This window comes from Spermophilus citellus (genome assembly GCF_964194105.1).
Source record: "Spermophilus citellus genome assembly, chromosome: 2".
NCBI classification, from domain to species: domain Eukaryota; kingdom Metazoa; phylum Chordata; class Mammalia; order Rodentia; family Sciuridae; genus Spermophilus; species Spermophilus citellus.
In genome coordinates, this window is record NC_138183.1 from 199,905,844 (window position 1) to 199,912,719 (window position 6,876).

Here is a 6,876-nt window from a genome sequence, read left to right on the forward strand (position 1 = left end):
CACCACGGACTAAATCATTGAACCTGTGATCTAAAACAAACTTTTCCTCCTCTAAATTGTGCTTGTCAAGTATTTTTGTCATGGTAATGTAAAGGTGACTAGCTCACTTTCCTCCCTGCTAGTCATTTCTGGAAGACTTGCATTTTCTCACCCCTTGAAAAGATGATGCTCCATTTCTACAGATGGTGGAAAGAGAATATTATGTAGCCTTTATTTTCTTCTTGCGCTGCATCTTTATTATGCACAACCATTGTTCAAATCCATCTGGACATGACAATCTTTACCAAGACCTATAGGAATGTCAATGACCAAGTTTTCCAGAAGCAGATTCTGAAAAAGTATGTGTTGAGAGCCACAGCCAAAGGGGCCCCAGCAAACTTCCAGCTGCCAGCAAACTTCCAGCTGCCGGCTGATGATTGGCTCACAGCAGCCCCAGCAACATCTAGCTGATTGACTCCTCTGCGGTGATGTTCATTGGGCTGTTTCCCTGCCCTTCAGACTGCCAGCTGATGATTGGCTCACAGCGCCCCAGCAACATCTAGCTGATTGGCTCCTCTGCAGTGATGTTCATTGGGCTGTTTCCCTGCCCTTCAGACTGCCAGCTGATGATTGGCTCACAGCGGCCCCAGCAACATCTAGCTGATTGGCTCCTCCATGGAGCTGCTCATTGGGGGACTTCTTTGGCTCCGCCCATGCAACCCAGCCAATCGGCCTCAAGAACAGGAGGATTGTGGGAGGTGGTGAGGTTTGTGTGGGGGTGAGAGGCTTGTGGGAAGCCGGTGGTGGCAGTTGGGCTCTGAGGGTTTTTTCCTGAGGAGCTGTTTTGTTTGGTGTTTGTAGTTCTAAAAATAAAGTTAGTTTCTTTTGACAAGTGGCTCCTGAATTGTGCCCAGCCAGACTGCGGCAAGTATGCAAGATATTTCTTAGGGATCAACACCTATGAAAGAAGGGGGCAGAAATAGGATATGTCAGAGGTAGAAAGTGAACTGTGATGCAGACCTCAGAAACCTTCTTGAAACAGGTAGAACACTGGAGTGAGGGGGCCTATCAGAGAGAGTATCCTGTGTCCGGCCAACATGGCAGGGACTCTGTGTCTCACTCAATCACTGAATAAAAGTTGTCCAGGAGAGCATGAACTCAGGCAAAGAGGCTTTCTGCAAGTGAGGTAGATGTGAAAGGTGTAACAACCGATGAATGGCTGCTTCCTTCACTCCCCTCAGCTGGGCAGCAGTCCTTCCTTGAAGGAGGATCTGGGTGGCGCACTGCTGTTCTACCCTAGAGGAGCTGACAAGACTCAGAGTGTAAGGCACCAGAAAAACATGATTGTTTTTCTAGTTCAATGGGAAAGAAAGAAAGATAATTAAACTATGGGGGTGGGGTGTTATTCCCAGGAGAATATGGCCTGGTTCCCATCTTCCCCAATTTATGCTATTACCTCTGATTGCACACAAAATATAAAAATAACTACGATATTGGGCAACATTAGATAGTTGTTGTTAAAGCAACTTTATATTGCTCTTTTTTTCTGCCTTAATTCCTTGTGTTTCTCACCCTCTTTTTTAGATTTACTGTTTTCATTCTACTTTATTTAAAAATAATATTTAGAGAAAATAAAATACAGATAGGGAAAATAGCAACATACTTTTGTAACTACTAGTTGGGTTAAAATACAGAACTTGGACTTTACTCTTCATAAATGTAAAACTGAGATTTTAAACTGTACTACAAAATTATAGTAACAAAAATGACATGGAATTGACACCAAAATAGAAATGTAGATCAATGGTACAGAATAGAAGACACAAGAGACAAACCCACATTAATACAGTTATCTCATACTAGACAAGGCGCCAAAAACATACATTGGAAAAAAGATAGCCTCTTCAACAAATGGTGCTGGGAGATCTGGAAACTCATATGCAGCAAAATAAAACTAAACCCCCATCTCTCACCATACACAAAACTCAATTCAAAGTGGATCAAGGACTGAAGAATTAGACTAGAGACCCTGCGCCTAATAGAGGAAAAAGTAGGCCCAAATCTTTATCACATTGGGTTAGGCCCCAATTTTCTTAAAAGGGCTCCTAAAGTGCAAGAAATAAAATCAAGAATGAATAAATGGGATGGATTCAAACTGAAAAGCTTTTTCTCAGCAAAAGAAACAATCAATGAGGTGAAGAGAAAGCCTGCATTTTGGGAGCAAATTTTTGCCACCCACATGTCAGATAAAGCATTAATCTTTAGGATATATAAATAAATCAAAAAACTTAACACCAGAAAAACCAAACAACTCAATCAATAAATGGGCTAAGGAGCTGAACAGACACTTCTCAGAAGAAGAAATACAATTGATCAACAAATGTATGAAAAAATGTTCAACATCTCTAGTAATTAGAGAAAAGCAAATTAAAACTACTCTATAATTTCATCTCAGTCAGAATGGCAGTTATCAAGATACAAACAACAATAAGTGTTGGCGATGGTGTGGAGGGAAAGGCACACTCATACATTGTTGGTAGGACTGCAAATTGGTGCAACCAATTTGGAAAGCAGAATGGAGATTCTTAAGAAACCTAATAAAGGAACCACCATTTGACCCAGATATCCTACTCCTTGGTCTATGCCTTAAGGACTTAAAATCAGCATAATGTAGTAACGCAGCCACATGAGTGTTTATAGCAGCTCAATTCACAATAGCTAAACTGTAGAAGCAACCTAGATGCCTTCAATAGATGAATGGACAAAGAAACTGTGGTATATATACACAATGTAATATTACTCAGCATTCAAAGAGAATAGAATTATGGCATTTGCAGGTAAATGGATGGAGTTGGAGAATATCATGCTAAGCAAAGTAAGCCAATCCCCAAACACCAAAGCTTGAATGTTCTCTCTGATAAGTGGGTGCTGATCCATAATGGGGGAGAATGGGAAAAATGGAAGAACTTTGGGCAAAGGGAGGGAGGGGAAGGGAGGGGGGTATGGAGGCAGGAAAGATGGTGGAATGAGACAGACAACATTACTCTAGGTACATGTATGACTGCACATATGGAGTGAGGCTACATTGTATACAACCTGAGAAATGAAAAGTTGTGGTGAAATTGTATACAATGAATCAAAATGCATTCTGCTGTCATATATACCTAATTAGAATCAATGAATAAAACATTATTATTTTTTTAAAAGAGGCAGTTCTTGCTGCTTTGTCTGCAGTGTTGTGGAAAAATACATCATATTGATGTTTACTAAGAAGACGGTTCATGTTCTGAGACTTGGAAGCACACAGGCCATTGTCAACTCTAATGAAGGACACAATGGGGGTGGAGACACAACACATCCGCTGACTCCTGGGACTGTGCTTCCCTTGTGGTGATTTTTTCTTGCTTGCTGCCAACTTCTAATTTGTCTGAGAGACCAGAGAGTGAATTCAATTTGAGAAGTGCAGGAATTTTGCACCAGGAGGCACAGGACAAATTGACAGGTGGATAGTTTGCCCCAAATATATTGTCTGGCAAAATCATCTGCACAGTGAAAAGTGGCCATTTGAATATCCATGGCGTGAATGTGGGGTCTGGGATTAATAGGAAAAGTATTAGTGAGAATATCTCCATCTTCAAAAAAGGATCTTCACAAGGATCAAAAGCCTCATTTTCCTGATTAGATGCACTTGGAGAGACCTGATGTTCTATGTTTTCATCATCATTGAAGACCAGGAATCTAAGTCAATAATCCAGCATTAGTAGCTTCTGAAGGAAATAGATGAGAAGTTTCTTTTCTAATTTTGGCTTGATGTTGTACACAGAATTCTTGTAGACCAGTTGGAAGTTAGCTCTACTCATCCTTTTTGAGTAGTAATGTTCTAGGTTTAGATGCTGTAGTGAGTTTAGAATGGCTTCATTTTCTATCACCTCCCATTTGTTATTTTCATTATCATTTGTTTCCTGGGACTATTTCTTTCCATGGAAGAGAATTTCCAATTCCTTTCTTAACTTGCCTATTTGCAAAGAAGAGATGGTGGCTTCATAGTCACCATCAATGAGTAACCTCAAGTCTCTCTCTAGGTTTTCCCAATCATGATCTGCTCCAAGTTTAATGAGGACATGTGCAACTTCTTTAGATAATAATTTCCCCATGTGTTGTCTCGTAAGTGTCATGCATTGCGTCTTCTCTTCTGGAGAAGAACTCTGACTCCAGCTGTGGCTGTTGAACTTGTGAGCACCAGGAATGCATGGGCCCTGGAGCTGGAAATATTTTTGATGTCTTGGTATTTATTGTAAGCAGTTTGCATTAAATCCAGCAGGAAGTTCAACTTATCACACCCCAGAAGATGATGAAAAATATGCTTACCACAGGATATCCTGCACCAGCTGCACTGGAAAGTAGCAAGATCTGTGTGTCTGGCTGCCCTGCTGCTTGGAGGTGATTCAAGAAACTGCTGAGAGCTAAGTTGACCTCATATGTGGCATTTCTTTGAGCTTCTTCCACTGTTTCTTGCACTTTACATTTTTTAATGAGTTTTTAAAAAGATGGACACATATTTTTACTTTATTTATTTTATTTATTTTTATGTGGTGCTGAGGATCGAACCCAATGCCTCACACTTATGAGGCAAGCGCTATACTGCTGAGCTATAACCCCAGCCACACCTTGCATTTCACATTTAACATTCACCTCAAAGAATTCATTCTGGGTTTCCTTTAAAATGTTAATGAACTCAGAAAATGGGAGATTTTGAGTTGTTCTTTCTGTGACTCTGACTGGTAGATCCATTGCATGATGGAGTGAACCGGAGGAAAGTGTGTCACTTTGTAGACCTGGGGATCCAGAAGGCTGCACAACTGTGATTTAATAAATGTAATTTTATGTCTGAAATAATTTTTGCTAAAATTGACAGTGTTTACTAGGAAATTCTGCAGATCCCAGTCTGTCAGGCATATGTTAATCCAAGTGCCATAATGATTTATTTTTTGACTCAGTGTTTGCATGAATTTGATCAGGTTTTGAAGTTGCTCCCGAGGATCAGATATTTGCCAGAATTTTACATCATCCTAGAAAACTCTTGCCTCCTTCCCAGCACTAAATAATTCAGTCCCCTCCTGGATCTGTGCAGTAAGGTTAGTCAAAGCAGTATAGTTGTCTTTCAGGCAGTTAGCTACCTTAAGGGGATCTTTAAAATCACTTCTGTGGCTGGGGAGGATGAAGTCCCAAATGGGCACCACCTGAAGTCCCACACCAAGTTTGATTACTGACAACAAGGCCAGCTTTCCACTGGATGAAGCCATCTGCTTCTTGTGGACACCTGTCTGGACCACAGATAATTGGACCTTGGTTTTGAGATTTTGGCTTTTAGAAGCTCTTTTTGTATATGAGTCTGAAACCTTCATACCTGTAGCAACTCCCACTCCAAAGCCACTGTAGCTGTCCCATATGCAATATTCAGGACAACTTCTGTCTGCTGCTTCACATCAGCCAGCTGGTCACTTTGCAAACCCTTTGAAACAAACTTCCACCTGTAGATTCCTCCCAGGTGCAGAGAGCCTTGGTTAACATGAGAAACAAACCTGTGGAAGTAGTTCTCAGTCCTCTGCTTCAGCAAGGTGAATCTGTCTGTGTCTGCATTCTCATCCAAGAGGCCTTTGTTGTATTCACATTCTTGGAGAGCAGGCTTGGAGAATGGATGCTCGCCAATGGGAGAGTGGCAAGAGGCCAGGGGGACACAACTGAATTTAGTCGAGCATAAAGAAGTGTGCTCAGAACTTGCTTGTTGGGTTTCCTTGGATTCTCAATGCTTGCTTTTATTCATTACAGTCTCTAGTTGAATCCCCCAGCCTCTAGCCTTGGTGGAAGCACTTACATTTTTATATAGTCTGGTGAACATGGATTCTTCTTGAAAAGATATAAATTGTTTTGTATCCATTCTTGTGCTTTGTTGAGGGCTAAAGAGGGAAAAATTACTGGGGACACTGAGTAGCTCCTCTCTCTTTTGTATCAGGTCCTTTTGGTTGCATGATTGGCAAATTCCTTGCAGGGCCAGCCCTTCTGATGCCCATCTTGTAGATCTCTATCTGGGAGGTCTGCCTGTGGGTCAGTGTCTGCTTTATGGGACTGAGTTGTCTCTGCATGATTTCCATGACTGCCCTTAAGGGCCTTTCAGGCACTGGCCAGTACTCTTCAGGGATCTCTATGGCTTGCCTCAGCTCTGCTTCTTTTCTCTTCACTGTCTCTTCCTGTCTCTGCCTCCCTTCTGGGAGCAAGTTCCTCAGCTCCTGCAGTGCTTGTTCTGCCTGCTTCTGCTTTCTCTTTATCCTCTCCATTGGTGACTTCTAGAACTCTTGAAGACTATTTGAATGGGGCAGGTCAAGCAGTCTCTCCAGGGCCGTTTTCTCCCATAGATGTTGTACCTGGGATCAGCTTCTGGAAGTCTTTTCCTGTTAAATATTGTAAGGCTTGGGCACAGGTCACACCCAGGTCTTCCTGTAGTTTGTGCAATCAGTACTTAACATCCAGTCCTACTTCTCTTGGCATTTCTTGGAGATCTTGACTCCTTTTGTCTCGGAGCAAAGCTTCATCTGAGGTGTACTCTGTTGTGGCCATGGCTTTGTGAAAAGAGACACTCAGTTACTCTTGACTCTGTCCTGACCAATCTGCCACATAATCAAAATCGTGAGTGTATTAGTGATGCAAGTCCAAGTCCTTCTCATCCCCTGTTTAACTTTTGATATTTACATATATTTGTGTATATATTTAAAAACCATTTTTTTTGTGAGGGTGGTAGATTTGGCTTTTTATTTTACATGGTGAGTTGCAACTTAACAGCCTGATTTTAGCCCTTTCTATCACACATGATCAACTACTTGGAAAGCTCAAGACTGAGGG

At 41.5% G+C, this 6,876-nt stretch overlaps 1 pseudogene across 1 annotated transcript in view; it reads right to left on the reverse strand.

The window, feature by feature from the left end:
- The window catches only part of LOC308641751 (interferon-induced very large GTPase 1-like), a 52,276-nt pseudogene extending 45,682 nt beyond the window's left edge, over nt 1-6,594 (reverse strand). Inside the window, exons 1-2 of the transcript in view lie at nt 4,647-6,594; nt 3,550-4,490 (exon numbers count right to left, since the gene is read on the reverse strand). The product of the transcript in view is annotated as an interferon-induced very large GTPase 1-like (transcript). The remainder of the gene's footprint in view (nt 1-3,549; nt 4,491-4,646) is intronic.
- Nucleotides 6,595-6,876: the final 282 nt, after the last annotated feature.